The sequence below is a fragment of the Canis aureus genome, chromosome 2, assembly GCF_053574225.1.
Source record: "Canis aureus isolate CA01 chromosome 2, VMU_Caureus_v.1.0, whole genome shotgun sequence".
Classification (NCBI taxonomy): domain Eukaryota; kingdom Metazoa; phylum Chordata; class Mammalia; order Carnivora; family Canidae; genus Canis; species Canis aureus.
Genome location: NC_135612.1, coordinates 57,776,268 through 57,792,908, shown reverse-complemented (window position 1 = coordinate 57,792,908; position 16,641 = coordinate 57,776,268). Strand labels below are relative to the sequence as shown.

Here is a 16,641-nt window from a genome sequence, read left to right as displayed (position 1 = left end):
ATGAATGTGAGTGGAAAACTGAACTGATCTTGTTCACAGCAGCATGGGAAGAATCATTCAGGGATATTCTGTGTATCGGGATCATTTTTTCTTTTTTTAATTTGCTCTCACATTGTTAAAAACACTATTCCTGGACAGCCCGGGTGGCTCAGCGGTTTAGCCCAGCCTTCCACCTAGGGTGTGATCCTGGAGACCTGGGATCGAGTCCCACATCGGGCTCCCAGCGTGGAGCCTGCTTTCTCCCTCTGCCTGTGTCTCTACCCCTCTCTCTCTCTGTGTCTCTCTCATGAATAAATAAATAAACTCTTAAAAAAAAAAATAAAAAGAGAGCAGCCCGCCTTCAGCCCAGGGCCTGATCCTGGAGATCCCGGATCGAGTCCCGCGTGGGGCTCCCTGCGTGAAGCCTGCTTCTCCCCCTCTCTCTGCCTGTGTCTCTGCGCATCTCTCTCTCTCTCTCTGTGTCTCTCATGAATAAGTGAATAAAATCTTAAAAAAAAAAAAAAAAAAACAACCAGTATTCCTAATATTCCAGGGAAAACCATTAATGCTGAGACCCAATCACCTGTCTGTGCAATATCTTCATCTTCCGCCAGTCTTAGAGGTTCATGGGATTTCCTGCTTCTCATTGTTGTTGTTGTTTTGAGGTCCACAGAATTTTCAAGGCCTAGCATGTGAGGGTTGGCACAGCCCTGAGAGGTTGCCTAGTCTTTCTCAAGCCACCTCATCTTCGAGATCAGGAAACCAAGGTCTAGAAACACAGGATAACTCATCAAGGCAAATCAACAGCCAATAAAGCATGTCTCACCTACATTCACCTCCTGTATACAGACGTAGCGAGGTCTGATCAAGCCATAATACAGAGCACTGCACCTGGTGTGCAAGGAACGGGTGGCTTGGTAAGCTTTCCTGAGTAAGTCCAGGAGGACACCCGGGCTTTCCTTCTACTGTTGGGCTGCCAGGCCCGCCCCCTCGGGGGTCTCAGCCAGCCCAGGACACTGCTCAGCTCTCTGCACAGGGCACCCAGAGCCCTTGAGAAACACTTGGCCCCGACTACACCCTTGATCTGATCCTAACACAGGAGAGGCCCCTGCTGTGCTCCACATGGTGGAAGAAGCCGCAGTTCACAGGGGAACCATGAGTGTTTAGGAAGGACCGTTCAGGAAACATGTACTGAAGTCAACAAGCTTTATCGTTACTATTTTGGCCAGGATAGAAGGTCCATGAGAGTAGCGGACAGACCTCAACGTGTCCCCAGCACCAGTGCCTGGCATTGAATAACACCACGCAATGCATGTTTGTTGGGTTGGAATTAAGCTAAGGATGTGCACTTCACCCAGGTGGTTGTCAAACTGGAGTGATGGCAAGACCCCCATAGGCCAGGATGCTCTACGACTCCATAAAGGGAGGTACACATACACAAGAAAACACATAAAACCCAAAAACGAAGACTACACACCAGCCTGAGAGTAGTGATTGCCACAAGGACCAGGACAGGGGTGGGGTGGGGGGTTCCCGGGGAAATTTGATTTCATCTAATAGGTTTTATTTCTTAATCCAAAAAAAGAAAGAAAGAAAATTAAGGAAAAAGTGAAGCAAATATGACAAAATGGGGACACGTGGGTGGCTCAGTGTTTGAATGTCTGCCTTCAGCTCAGGACGTGATCCTGGGGTCCTAGGATTGAGTCCCACATAGGGCTCCCTGCATGGAGCCTGCTTCTCCCTCTGCCTGTGTCTCTGCCTCTCTCTCTGTGTCTCTCATGAATAAATAAAACAACAACAAAAAGACAGAATGTATTTATTTATTCTGTGTGATGAGTCCACGGGTGTTTGTTAGATTTATCTCCATCATTTTCTGACCATAACTGTGTTAGGAAATTAACTATTGTAGTTGCATTGTTGGTCTCAGTGTCGAGGTGTCCAGAACCATTCTCAGATTCGACGGTTCAGAAGGATGTATAGAATCTCAGTCTAAAATAAAATAAAATAAATGAATGAATGAATGAATCTCAGTCTACGGAAAGCTGCTGTGCGTACAGCGTAGGGTATACCAAAAGGACAGAGGGGAAAATCAGCAAAGGGAAAAGCTATGAAGGGCAGAGTCTGGGCAATGTGGGATGACTTCCTTTGCTCTCCCCAGAGGATTTGCACAGGTAGCACTTAATTCTCTCAGAAATGAGGTGTGGCAATGCACACACAGTCCCCCAGACCAGGGAAGCTCCCCACACAACGCCCCTGGAGTGCTTTTGTGCAGGGTTTATCTGGGGTCAGTGGTGCAGGCACGGAGCATCTGCGTCACTGACTAGTTCGTCTCTGGATCTCCAGGGGTCAAAGAGATACAGTGTGGCCTGAGGCCCTCATCATAAATCACATTGTTAACAGGAAGCTATGGGTGCGGTCCAAGGTCCCAGGTATGCAAAAGATCCTCTTATCAGGCACAACATTCCAGGGGCTCATAAGTTACGTCATAGGAGACCAAGAAGGGCCAGTCCTTTCTTTGGAATGTGCAAGCCCGACTGTCCCAAGCCAGCTGAGTTAACCCTTTATTGTACAGCCCTGGGACAACCTGGGAGTCACATGGGAGACCTCCACCTGGGTTTGCAAAAGATTTTGTGAGCCTTAGGCAACCACCTACCTCCAGGCTACAAAAGGTTTGGAGAGCCTGGGGTGTCCGGGGAGACTGCCCCTCACTTCAAACCTAGGAAAACAGGTTATGAAGGGACAACAGGAGATCTAGGCACGTGTCTACAAGTTTCTGAAACCAAGGGACTGACCCTTGATTGACATCCAAGGAATCTAACTTAGGAAACACTGGCGTGGCCGCTCTGGCAACCAGGCTCTGGGGTCTGACTGCCCTCCCAGTTTATTTTGGGACCCCCCCAAAAACAAACAAACAAACAAACAGATGAGTGTTTCTGATGGCAGGAGGGAGAGAGTGCCAGCTTAGGATCTTCTTAGATCCTGGTCAAGCGGAGTCCATCAGGGGGCTTGGACCACAGGATTCTCAGAGGGTAAGGAAGAAGCTGGAAGCAACTAATCAGGAGAAATGCATCACCCCAGAGATGGGGAGCAGAGGGGTTTCTGAAGAAGCCTTTTAAGTGCCACGGAAGAGAGAGGTTAAAACTCCAACCCAGCCAAGCCCAGGGGAAGAGGAGGCCACTCACCAGAGTCACCCATGGAGCAGTGTCCCGTCTGTGTTCTCCTCTCCAGTGTGCCCTGCTCTAGCTCTGGAGAGCCAGAGACCGGTCAGTAAGAGGTGTGAGGAGAGGTAGTCATGACTTCAGTCTGTAGGGTTCAGAGCTGGGGAAGGAGGAGCACCCCCAACCCTGAAAGAAGTGCGAGTTCTCTTTTTTTTTTTTTTAAGATTTTATTTATTTATTCATGAGAGACACAGAGAGAGGCAGAGACACAGGCAGAGGGAGAAGCAGGCTCCCTGAGGGGACCCAATTCCAGGACACTGGGATCGTGACCTGAGCGGAAGGCAGACGCTCCACCACTGAGCTACCCAGGTGCCCCAGAAGTGTGAGTTCTAATTATTAATGAGCCTGGGGATCTAATTTACTCATCGGGGCTATCTTGGAGAACAGTGACAAGAGGAACTTTTCTGCTCTTTCCCTACCCCTGTGCTTCATTTCTGGTATTTTCTATCAATTTATCTTTACCCGCACTTAATGCTGTTCCCTGCTGTGCCCTGTCTCCTGGAAGCCATTCTAATAAGTACCTAGCTCAGGTGTTATGTTTCAGATTTCCAGAATATCCTTTAAAAATATATTTTAGGGACCCATGGGTGGCTCCATCAGTGAAGCACCTGCCTTTGGCTCAGATCATGATCCCAGAGCCCTGGACTGAGGCTCACATCGGGTTTCCTGCTCAGAGCCTGCTTCTCCCTCGCCCTCCCCCTGCTTACGTGTTCATTTTCTCTCTCAAATAAATAAAGAAAATGTAAAAAAAATTAAAAGAACATTTTAGTTCTCTATTGAAATGTCTACTCTTTTCATCCATTTCCCCTCTATTTTCTCAAAAATACAAATCAAAAGAAGCCCCGTATCAGGGCCTTTATCATCTCCAGTGTCAGGGTCACCCCGGGGCCCCACATGTATGGACTGTTTCCCTTCTTGATCGCTGGTCTCTTTAACCCTGTCCCTGCTCATGTCCATGGATTCTTATGCCAAATACTGTACATGACAGATGACAGAGGTGGTTGATGGTCAGATTCCTCCAGCAAGTGCTAGGTTTTGCTCTTGCACCCAGTGAACTCACCAGAGGATTGCCTTGGTCATGTTGAGACGTCAGCATTGTTTCAGGCTTGGTTAGGGCAGGTTTTTCCTATCTTATTCTGGCTGTCAGTGTACAGCCCTTCCTCCCAGGTGTGGTCCTTCCCAGTCTCGGCCAAGGGCTCAGGTGCTGACTGAGCACGTCTCCTCTGGCCACTCCTGCACTTGGGCCTGCTCAGCCCTGCATGGTCTCTGAAATCTTTGCTCAGCTCTGCAGCCTCCTGCTGCCCCGGGCTCTCAGCCTCCTCATGCACGGTGTAGGTTCAGCCAAAGCCCACCGGCCTCATGGCAGCCCCAACCTCCAATCACGTGGCCAGATGTCTGCTCTCTGTGTGGGCCCCACTTACACACACCGTAGTTTAGAGAGAGTTTCTGAGCTTCAATTCAACTCTGTCCACCTCCATACGGAGCCCACAAAAAGGTGAGAGATCAGAAGGTTAATTACATCCCGGGATGCTCTTCATCCCAGAGGGGCTGTCACCCAGGCTCAGAGAGGAAGAGCACCAGGAATTGCATATAATGGGAGTGGTTTTCATGTGATATGAAATATCAACATACTGAAAACGTATGACTGTAACAGAGGGAAAATAATAAGAATCTGAAAAAAATAAAACAAACCTAGAGGGATCCCTGGGTGGCGCAGCGGTTTAGCGCCTGCCTTTGGCCCAGGGTGCGATCCTGGAGACCCGGGATCGAATCCCACATCGGGCTCCCGGTGCATGGAGCCTGCTTCTCCCTCTGCCTGTGTCTCTGCCTCTCTCTCTCTCTCTCTCTCTCTGTGACTACCATAAATAAAAAAAAAAAAAAAAAAAAAAAAAACCTAGAGAAACATTCCAAAGGAATGCTTACTAGATTTCACAAATTAAGCTAGAAATTGTGCATTTAAATATGACTTTCTGGCTTAAATCTGCAAAGGGAAAGTTCTAGCACATAATTAGTACAGAGAGGAGGTGAGGATTGACCTATCCTCTCTGTCCTCTGGAACAGAGCAGAGCAGAGTCTGAAAGTGGTTGGGTTTAATTCCAAATTTGGCAACCAACCTCAAAACACAAGAATCATGCTGACCAAAAAAAAAAAAAAAAATTGTAGGACACCGCTTGAAGAGGAGTCAGCAGTTGTTTACTAAAAGCACTGTAGCAATTTTGACATAGAATATTATCTCTATGATTTTTGACCTTTCATAAAAGAAATATGAACAGAAAGAATGGACTATTTAATTTTTAAAAAATGCAAATTGGGACACCCGGATGGCTCAGAGAAACTTGCAACTCTTGATCTCAGGGTCGTGAGTTTGAACCCCATGTTGGGGGTAGAGATTACCTAAAAAAATAAAACCTTAAAAAATGCAAATGGCAACATCATAAGAAAAAAAATGTTCAAATAAAGGCAGAATAAAACAATTGGTTAAATTCGTAGTGTAGCATGGAAACTAAATGTGGAAAGATTTAAAAAACATCAATTCAACAAAATAAATGTCTCCAAATGGGTGGATTGTCTAAGTAAATTATGATGAACTAAAGAATGAATATGATTCTATTTGGGCAGAAATGTAACTCTTTGTGTATGTATATGCATATATGCATATGCATGGTCTGAATAACACATGATGAATTAGTGACAGTTGACTCCATAGACTGGGATTGTCCATTTCTTTGTGTTCTTTGGCCTGCCTGTATTCACACATTATAACAAACATATATTGCTTTCATAATAAGAACTCCTTCCTCACCAACTCCACAAAGACCTGGACTTTTTATTTTTTTTAAGATTTTATTTATAAAAATAAAAAAAAAAAGATTTTATTTATTTGAAAGAGATAGAGTGAGGGAGAGAAAGAATAAGCATGGAAGGGTAGGGGCAGAGGGCAAAAGAGACTCAGAGCCTGATGTGGGGTTCGATGTGGGGCTCAAACACAGGACTCCAGGATCACGACCTGAGCCAAAGGCAGGTGCTTAACCCACTGAGCCACCCAGGTGCCCCAGATCGGAAGTTTTAATGAAAGTTTTCTCTTTAAGTTACTTATTCATTTTAAGCCAAGTGCACCCAAGTTGCTCACTTGGCTGTGTTTCTACTTTCTGCACAGGGGTAAAGGAATTTCACTGTTTCCAAATATGTAAAATGGGAAAAATACCTACCTGAGAGGGTTACACTTTCCTTGTGTTTAGCAATAAATTCTTTTTTAAAAGTTATTATTTCGGGATTCCTGGGTGGCGCAGCGGTTTGGCGCCTGCCTTTGGCCCAGGGCACGATCCTGGAGATCCTGGAGATTGTTAATTTAACAATCGAATCCCACGTCGGGCTCCCGGTGCATGGAGCCTGCTTCTCCCTCTGCCTATGTCTCTGCCTCTCTCTCTCTCTCTCTGTGACTATCATAAATAAATAAATTAAAAAAAAAAAGAAATCTTCAAATAGGATTGCTATCCCCCATCTAGCCCATCCCCCCACACCCCTCCATCAGTCCTTAGTTTGTTCTCTTTAGTTAAGAGTCTCTTATGGTTTGCACCCCTTCTCTCCTTTTCTCCCCCTTCCCATGTGTTCATCTGTTTTGCTTTTTTTAATTAAAGTGAAATCATATGGTATTTGTCTTTCTCTGACTCATTTCACTTTGCATAATACTCTCTAGCTCCATCCATGTCATTGCAAATGGCAGGATTTCATTCTTTTTGATGGCTGAGTAGTATTCCAGATATATATCACATCTTCTTTATCCACTCATCAGTCTATGGACACTTAAGCTCTCTCTATAGTTTGGCTATTGTTGAGCAATACGTTCTTAGTAACTAATAGCTGTTTAAACCAAGCCCAATTGTGGATTTACAGGAGAGCCAGCAGAAGGGAAGTCCAGAGGTCTTATTGGGTCCCCATTGTCCCTTCTGAATCACTTCTGATTTCTCCCCTCCCTCCCTCACTGCACCCAGCGCCTTCCAGCTCATTCCACCCAGCACTGTGACCTGATTCCTACCTCCCTGCAGATACCAGTTGACCTCTGGGTCACTTCTCCCCTTTCATGAAGGGATTGAGCCCTGGCTCTCTGTCTTCCTCTCCACCCACACTCCTGCCCTAACTCTTGGTGACCTCAGCATCTAACTATGCAGTGTTGGCCTTGCCTTTCCTTAACCTCCTTTTCTCCACCCTAGAGCACACCCTTGCCATCATCATGGCCTAGACCTAGCACACCTGGTAAATTTACCTTTGCTGGAAACTTCATTTCAAGCACCCTGCTCTCCTTCTGACCTACTATCTCTGGAATCCACTTCAATAACCCTATGATCTCAATCCTCGAATTCTCCTCCTTCATTCTATATTCAATACCTCTTCCCCATCCTACATTTGTTTGCTACCATTGCAATCACTTCCTTAAATTACCATCATTTCCCTTGGCCCTTTGTCCCTCCATCATATTTGGACGGCAAAACCTCAATCCTGGCTGGACCCATCTCATGGCTTTCGGTGCACCTCCCCCCCGGCCACCTGAGTATTGCTACACATGAGCACACAGAGGCTCTGAGTGGCCAGTGCCGCTTAGAAGTCATCCCCACAAGCTGAACCAGGTAACCAATACCACAGGGCAAGGCTGCTTTTCCTTTTGTAGGTCTGCTTTTCTCCTCATCAAGATGACAATTTTATTATCTTAAGCACTTCTCCTTCCGTGTCATGACATGACCAGAAGTCCTGCTCATCAAAGGGCTCTCTCTGTTCCTTTCCTGCTATTCTTGGGACTATCCCTGAGCATCACTGTCCCAGGATGCAGCCCCTGTGGGGCACGAACCAACATACTGAGCTAATGGATTCATGATCTAGGACCCCGTTCTTCCTTCCTTCACCAGCCAGTCAGCCATGGGTGTGAACGAGCTGTTGCCTTAGTGCACCAGAGGCGGGTGACTTGGTACGTGCCCTGTTTGTAGAACTTACCTGTGCCTTCAGACCTGTCTAGGCCTAACCTCAAATGCACCGTTCCCATTGTGCACTGCTGTTGTGCCTACTCCACCCAATGGCTTGAGGGGTGGTTGCCAGCACCTGGATCCTAATGGCAGGTTTGGTCGCTCAGTGACTCACATCCAACACACTCTCACCTAAGACCCAGCAGCATGTCATGATCTGCTTTTCACATGGAGAATAGTTCTCTGCTGAGGATGGCATGGCCTTGTTCCAGAATCCCGGGGGAGGGGCTGGACTCTCTGACCTCAGATGAACTCCTTAACTGCCATAAAATCCTCGGCACCATGGAATTTGCTGGGTCATGTGGCCCTAGTGGCAGGGCTGCTTGTATCATCATCCTAAACCCAGGGCAGAATGCTCTTTGCTCTGAGCTGTGGCCAGGAAGCCTGGACAGCTGGAAGTCAGGCTGTCTTGTAGGACCACGGAAAGGCCCAGAAGGCACATGGGCAAGAAAGGATGAGAGCAGAGGAACCAGATCCTGTTTGCCATGCTCCTCTTGCAATTACTGTGCTTTTCCATGCCGTGCCTGTTTCAGTGCTAAGTCATGTCTTGTTCCCTTTGAGGACAAAATTTATCTTTTGAGTTCTGCCTTTGAGAACCTAATTCCATGTTTGCACCACCTTGAAACTAAATATGCTTCTGTTTACTGGACCGCCAAGACATAGAAGTAGCTCATTCATCCCAAGACATTATTTTTTTTTAAGATTTTACTTATTTATCTGACAGAGAGAGCACAAACAGGGGGAGCAGCAGGCAGAGGGAGAAGGAGAAGCAGACTCCCCTCCCTGAGCGGGGAGCCTGATGCAGGACTCGATCCCAGGACTCAGAGATCATGACCTGAGCCAAAGGCAGGTGTTTCATCAACCAAGCTACCCAGGCACCCCCATGATATTCTTTTAAATATTTATTTGCTTACAAGGAGGAGTTTAGAATTTCTCCGTTAGCACTTAGGAATGTCAGGTTAACACTTTGTTACCTACCATTGTTGTCAAGTGTCCAGGCCAGCACTCTCCAGTAGAAATACAATACAAGCCACATATGTTAGTTTAAATGTTCTAGTAGCCCCATTACAAATGGAAAAGAGAAACAAGTGAACTTAATTTAACAATATATTTTGGGGATGCCTGGGTAGCTCAGAGATTGAGCATCTGCCTTCCACTCAGGGCGTGATTCCAGAGTCCTGGGATCCAGTCCCGCATTGGGCTCCCTGCATGGAGCCTGCTTCTCCCTCTGCCTATGTCTCTGCCTCTCTCCCTGTGTTTCTCATGAATAAATAAATAAAATGTTAAAAAAAAAACCAAAAATATATTTTATTTAATCCAAAATATTTGAAATATTTTCAACATGTGGCACTAGCCACCTGTCAAGTGTCAACAGTCACACATGGTGAGAGGTCATCGTGTTGGAGAGCTCTGATCCAGACGCATCCCCAGGAATTAATCATCTTCATACTAAACTTCAGAGGTTACAAAATGTTCCCATGCCTTATCTAGTTTATTCCTTGAGAGAGAGAGAGAAAGAGAGAGCAAGAGGGAGGAAAAGAGAGAGAACAAATGTGTTTTATCACCTCCTTGTTGCTCAGAGAAATGAGATGATTTGCCCAAGATAACTCAGTTGCCAGAAGTAGCAGAGGTGAGACCCACAGCCAGCTGTTTGGAGTCTAATTCTGTCTTAAATACAGCAGTGGTTCTCTCTCTCTCTCTCTCTCTCTCTTTTTAAGATTTTATTTATTCATGAGAGACACAGAGAGACAGGCAGAGACATAGGCAGAAGGAGAAGCAGGCTCCATGTAGGAGGCCTGATATGGGACTCGATCCCAGGACCCCAGGTCATGCCCCGAGCCAAAGGCAGACGCACAACCACTGAACCACCCAGGTGTCCCACAGCAGTGGTTCTCAAACTTGTCTGCACACTCACATCCTTTGAGGATATTTTTAAAAAAGATTTTTAAATTATTTTATTTTATTTATTTGAGAGAGAGAGCGCATGAGCTGGGGGGGAGGAGTAGAGGGAGAAGCAGGCTCCTCACTGAGCAGAGAGCCTGATCAGGGGCTCAATCTCAGGACCCCAAGGCCACGACCCAAGCTGAAGGCAGACGCCCAACTGACTGAGCCACCCAGGCACCCGCCTTGAGGATCTTTTAAGATTTCCAAGCCCAGCCACACCCCAGGGGTGTTAAATCACAACATCTGGGGGTGGGACTCGGTATGAGTAGCTGTGAAACGTTCCTGTGGTTTCATGCTTGCAGAGCACTGGTGCACATCGGCCATACTCAGAATGAGGTCCATGAACCAGCAGCGTGGGCAACACAAATACATCATCAAGACAGTGGCCAGACCTGCTGAAGTGGAACTCCACAGAGGAGTCCAGCACACACTCAAGGCCTAGAAGCATCTGATAGAAAACATGCAATTCTGTTTTTACACGGAGGAAAACACAGTCCAGTACATTTCCATTACGGGGGTTTATTGAGAAGGGCAGCAGTACGGCTTCATGTTGGTGGCCTTTGGGTTTTCATTAAATTATGTGACTAATGATGCTTTCTTGGTTTTATTAGGGCTTTATTTCTGAACAATCACAATCAACTCCCTCTCTGGGGCACAGACTTGATTTCAAAGAACCCTAGAGAAACTGCCGTAAATGTCTCTCTGTCCATTTCTCTCAGGCGTTAAGTGGCATTGAGCTTCTGTTTCACAACATCAAACTATGTTTTCTCATCCAGTCAGCAGATTTATGAGAACTTATACTGTGTGCGATGGTGGAGAGCAAGGTGGGGGAGAAGAGCTACTGATAAGCTCCTGTTTTCGGGGGATTCACAGGCCTGGGCAGAGCGCTAATGGGCACCCAAACAGCTGCAGAGCAACAGAAGATAGAGGTCATGACGTGACAGTGCTGAGATCATGGGCCTGGAATTCACAGGTAGGTAACCCTGCTCTGGGGTGATGGGAGCTCTCACTAAGGAGGGCGGGGCACTTGGACGTTCACGGGTGGAGGGAAGGAGTTTCTGTAGGAAATATTCACTGGCATAGCTGTCATCAGTTGGGGGAGGTGGATGTTTCTTAGTCTGGATGCTTGGTGGACAGAAGTACCATTTGACCTGGGTAAGGAGGGATGAGAAATTTTTGGCTTAGGGAATACACAGATTGAACCTCCAAATAATGAAGAGGCCTCTGGAATATCGGGAACCACAGATACTCAAACTACCAGGACTCCTTCTCTCTAATTTTCCTTCATGCCAGTTTTGTCCTCTCTTATATCAAATTGGCTTCCTCAATGTGATAGAAACATGACTGCAAGAAATACCTGTCTTTTCATGCCTCCCACACCTTCTAGTACCAGAGAGCAAAACCTTAGGTATCTGGAATTCAAGGCAAAATAATACGGAGGGAGAGGAAGTAGATGCAGGCAGAGCTGAAACAAGACTGGGGATGAGCTGATTCTTATTGAAGCTGCGTATCAAGTACCTGGGGTTTAGTTGTGCTATGCTACTTTTACCTACGGTGGAAATTTTCTTAAAATTAAAAAAAAAAAAATCCCCAAGAAGGAATCATACTCACTTGCCTTGATCCAACACTGAGTCAGGCAACAGTGACCAGAAGGCATGGTGGTATGTGGACTTGGTGGCTCTTGTGAGAGTCTCGTGTCTGGGACCATAGGCAGGAAGGTCAGCCCCATTCCCAGACAAAAGGGGTTCTGTATCCAGGGAAGAGGGAGGGAGGGATCCTGAGCAGAGGCCCCCACGCTCTGCTGACCTCTGACGTTTGTTACCTGCTTCTCTCCATTGGTCTCTGAGCCTGCACTTCTGGGGACCACCACCGCCCTGGCCGGATGTCCTGTGTGCACTTTTACTTCCATGTGCTCAGAATCAAATTCAAACCACCTCCTGGTCCTGTGGGTCTACTTCTCCTCCACTGAGCTGCTCCAGCCAGAAATTTCTGAGTCATATTCAACTGGCCCCGCTTCTCCCTCAGACTCATCTCTCAGCTTTGTGAATCCTACCTCTGAAATATTACCTACTCTACCTTGTCCCCTTACTCCCTGCTCCAAGGCCCCAATTCAGAATTCTCCTAACCGCTCCCACTCCAGAACCCACACTAGCTCACGCAACACCTCACAGCTGTTCACAACACCAACCTAATGACTTTGTTCTTTACTTCATTGTTTCATGACAGCCATGAGGCATTGAGGCCATTTAAAATCTGATCTTAAACTGCTTTTAAAGCTTCTTATCATTTGCACCATTGTACATATATACACGTACATATATTTATTCTTCTGCACTTTTATACATGTCGCCTCTTCTTTGTGAACACGTTGGCCAAATTCTATAAGATTGAGCTGAAAACCCACCTCCTTTATAAAAAACCTTCTCTAACTCCTCCAGCTGTACTCACCCTCCTACAGGCTGTCTCACAGACCCTTTCAGTGTGGCACTTCCAATACCACACAGTAGTGACCTTTCACGTTTGTATCCTCCGATCCCCATGCAGAAACCCACTTTTAGCTATGATAAGCATATCTCTTGTACATAAAGTAATGAGCAAATATCTTCATACATTGGAAAGCTACAGTACAGAATAGCTCTCTTGGTTACAAGGGCTCCCAAAACTCTAGTTCAGCCACCTGTTGAAGATAAGACTGATATAATTGGCTCCAGTGAAAGGGAACTGCCTCCTGACACAACCCACTCCATTTTTGGAGAGCTCTTATAAGGTCCTTCCTTAGACTGACCCTTCTTAAATCCCTCTCTCCGCAGCTCTGGTTGACTAGCCTAAGCTCTCCTCTTTGGCACCTCCTGAAGTGCTATCAAACTTCTGGTATCAGCTCTCCTGTGCCTCAGGAGAAATCTCAAAATTCTTTCAAGAATCCTCAGAAGGCAGGGTTTGAGTTGCGAAGCCTATGAGCATGGGTCAGCCCATCTCCATCTCTCTGGATCTGTGGCTCTGGAGTTGCAATACTCAGGTATGGTTGGCTTGGGGACAGGGCAGCAAGAAAGAATAAGAACTGTGGGTGGTGCCGAGGGCACACTTGATGTTGCCTAACATGGTTGAGTTTATAGCAATGCTTGGCAGTCTACGATGAAGAACAGAGGAGATAGGTGTTTCTGTTAATCCAAGACTGAGGATTGGCAGGTAAGATGAAGGATGGCCAAGGAGAGAACCACTCTGAAAATCTATTCCACCCAATCATACCACCTTCCTCATACCATCATCTCAGTCCCTTTGTTCCTTGAGAACATGGCATCTAACATGAATTTGTTCAGACTTTCTGTATACTACATTCTCAGAGCTTATTGATCTGTTTGTTTGTTTTTTTAACACAGCAAAGGGCAAAGTATTTTTGACATTATTTTCTGAATAATATGTGCCCTAAAATTTGATAGATAGTGACTCCTTTGATAGAGATTATATAAGAAAACAAAACAAAAAAAAAACCTTATCTCATTAGACTTTCAAAAATAAAGTGGAATTTCTAAGTCACCCATGACTGGGGTTGCTCTGAAAACACAGGAGAATCAGGCTGCAAGGCCAGGTGCCTTGCAGGAAGGGACCAGTTTCTTCACGGGTTTCTACTCTTAGTTAGGGGGTCAAGGTGGGGATCGAGTGGGAAGTTGTGTGACACTCTCCCTTCCTCCACTGATGAGCTCAAAGGGGAAGAATATTTGGAATTAGAGCCAGGCTAATTTGTTAGTCATAAAGAAGAAATTCTGAGTGTCAGAGTCTCTAAATTACACTGCAACCAAGCCCAACACCAACATTCTTTGAAACAGCCCCGTCACTTGACTAAGAAAGAACACCTCTTGGGAGGGTTGGGATGGATGTTTATATCATGGAAGCAGGGTGACCTGATCAGAAGAGCTTTAGACTGGATTTAGAAGAAGAGGGAGACACAGACATCCAGACAAACCTGTGAAGCCAGTTGCTATGTAGGACAGGTTTGACTTACACAAGAGGAGCCTCATCATGCTCCTGAGAAAAGTGCTTGGAAGGAGGCCTTATAGGATGCACACAGCCTGGACTGCCTCCGTAATAATGCACACTTCTCTGGTAATAGTGTGGATTGGAGGTCATGATAGAGTGTAGTAAATGCAGGCTCAAAAGGTTAGGGTGACTTTGTGTGATAGGAGCTCAAGGTAGGATTACAGGGATTAAAAGGACAAACTTCTTTTTAAATGACCAATTAGAAGGGAACGTGGAGTAGGGCTCCAGGTGTACAGAGCTCACTGTGGACTGAGGATGAGGCACAGAACTGGATCCTGGGGATGTGATGATGTTTGAGACAAACACGATTTCTGTCCTCATGGAGCCTAGTGGGGAGAGCATAGAAAGTACGGCCTGTTTGCGGAATTGAGAGGTTCCTGTGAGCTGGGGAGTGATAAGCGATGAAGTTGGAGAGATAAGAAGGGAGTTAGAGGCCATATGAAGGTATTTAGACCTTATCTGATATCTAGAGACATGACTGAAGGATTTTATATTTTATAATTGAAGCAGGAACATCGTGGTCAAATGTAACGGGCATCAAGAATTAAGGCAGAGACTGGAAACTAAGAAATCTAGGCAAGGAAAGATCATAGTTTGGATGACAGGAATTAGTTTGGATGACAGTTTGTATGACAGGAATTAGAGCTGGCAAAACCCACAAATAGAGGGTGGAAAAGAAGAAACAATCTAAGATAATACTGAAATTCTGAGCTCTGGCTTCTGAATAGTGCCAGCCACTGAGTTGGGAACATGGGATGAGGTTCTGGCTCAGTGGGATGGGGGTTGGGGAAGAAATGAACTAAGATGCAGACATGCTAAGTAGAAGGGGCCTGTGATCATTTGAGGAAGTCTAGGAAGCAAGTGGAAGATGTGGGAAGAGAGGTGGCTGGTGTTCAAGACCTGGGAGTTGAGGTTGTTCGGTGAGAGGCCCCATAATGAAACGGCGCGTGTGTATCCAGGTCTGTGGCACGCTGCGGGGCTGGTGCAAATTTCAACATCAATCACATCCAGATTCACTCCTCAACAGGCTTTCTTTAAATAAACAGATCTACAAGGGTTCCATGCTCCGGTGGTTCCATTCTGCCAAATTAAGAACATAACTGCCTTATTGGGGGACACAGCAACACATCAAGATCTGAATGGAGAATGGGGAGGTCTACATGTCAACAAGAGGTAATGTTATCGTAAACATCGAAGTCCTAGTTATTGACTTAGGGACTGTCGACCTTACGAGGGTGTATCCCTCACCCCTGATGTCTTACATGTCTTTCTCATCTATTCAGGCTGAAAGAAACCTTTTCCTGAACCCTTACCCTCAGATGGATTTGTAGAGGACCCAGTCTCTCTTAGGACTGCCGATCCATGGCTGAGGTCACATGCCACAAAGACAGACGCACAAACAGTGCTCAGGTCGAGAAATTCTCTGGACTTATCAAAACTCTTAAGAATGCATCTCACTGTCCCCTGGGTTTCAGCCGGATCTCAGAAATGACTGAGATGCAAATTATGTGACCTGCCTGTTTGCATAAGAGGTCCCTGCCATGCTTCAGGGCAGATCCGACACAAGCACACCATAATTACAGCATAGCTCTGGGGACTGGCTTCAATTAACCAAGCTGCTTCTCAGTTATCATTATATTACCCATATTTATAGCATTTGACATTTTCACAGTGCTCTTTAATCATATTGTATGTGGGTTGCCTTAATCTAAATCTTTCAACATACTTGGGATACCAGATGTTCCTGTTCTCTGGGTCTTCCAGATGGAGAAGCAGAGCATGGACCAGTGTCCAAGTGATAGCACCTGAGGGTGACAGTCCCAGGTCACTTGGGCTGGTTAGTAGTGGTTGCGCATTCAAACCAAGGCAAAGGCCTGCTGGGTGAGGTTATGTAGGGTAATAGGACACTAAGACTTTAGACTAATAGCAAAAACCTATTGTCTTCAGTTCAAAATTCTAAGGATTGGACTTGCCTAACCAGAGCAATGAAAGGTCTGGAACCTAGAGCCTTGGCGATGACCAGAATATCAAGCCAAGAGCTGTCACGAGATTCCTGCTTTTCTTTACGCTGAGCTCACTCTGGCATCCTTGCTCTTTTCTCTCCTGGCTCTAAGAGCTCACTAGTCTGTCCTGGCTCTTCTACATCTCCTGATGGACAGTGGAGCTTGGGACAGGGCAGGGAGGGTTGTCTGCATCTGAAATATGAATGTAGGATCCCACCATCCCATCTACTTATCCTCCCACACACACACAGACACACACACACAGCTTGAGCAGACCCTGATTGCAGAGATTCTGACAAAATTTTGTTTGTGAACAGATATTATTACCACTCTGACTTGCAGGAGCCCCACAGAAGCTCTTGCAGTCACATCCAGTTCCATAGGCATAGCAGTGTATGCAGATACAGGATTTTCTCTGCCCAGCCATCCCCCCGAATCTATGGCACA

General features: G+C 46.2%; 1 long non-coding RNA gene across 2 annotated transcripts; it reads right to left on the bottom strand.

The window, feature by feature from the left end:
• Nucleotides 1-1,814: 1,814 nt before the first annotated feature.
• LOC144299018 (uncharacterized) lies at nt 1,815-12,408 on the bottom strand. 2 transcript variants are annotated; one of them, XR_013365838.1, is made up of 4 exons: nt 11,768-12,408; nt 11,232-11,307; nt 3,162-3,297; nt 1,815-1,968 (listed from the first exon to the last, which is right to left on the bottom strand). It is a non-coding gene; the product is annotated as an uncharacterized LOC144299018 (long non-coding RNA). The 2 variants fall into 2 exon arrangements; XR_013365839.1 differs by lacking the exons at nt 1,815-1,968; nt 3,162-3,297 and adding an exon at nt 10,125-11,062.
• Between the last annotated feature and the right edge of the window lie 4,233 nt (nt 12,409-16,641).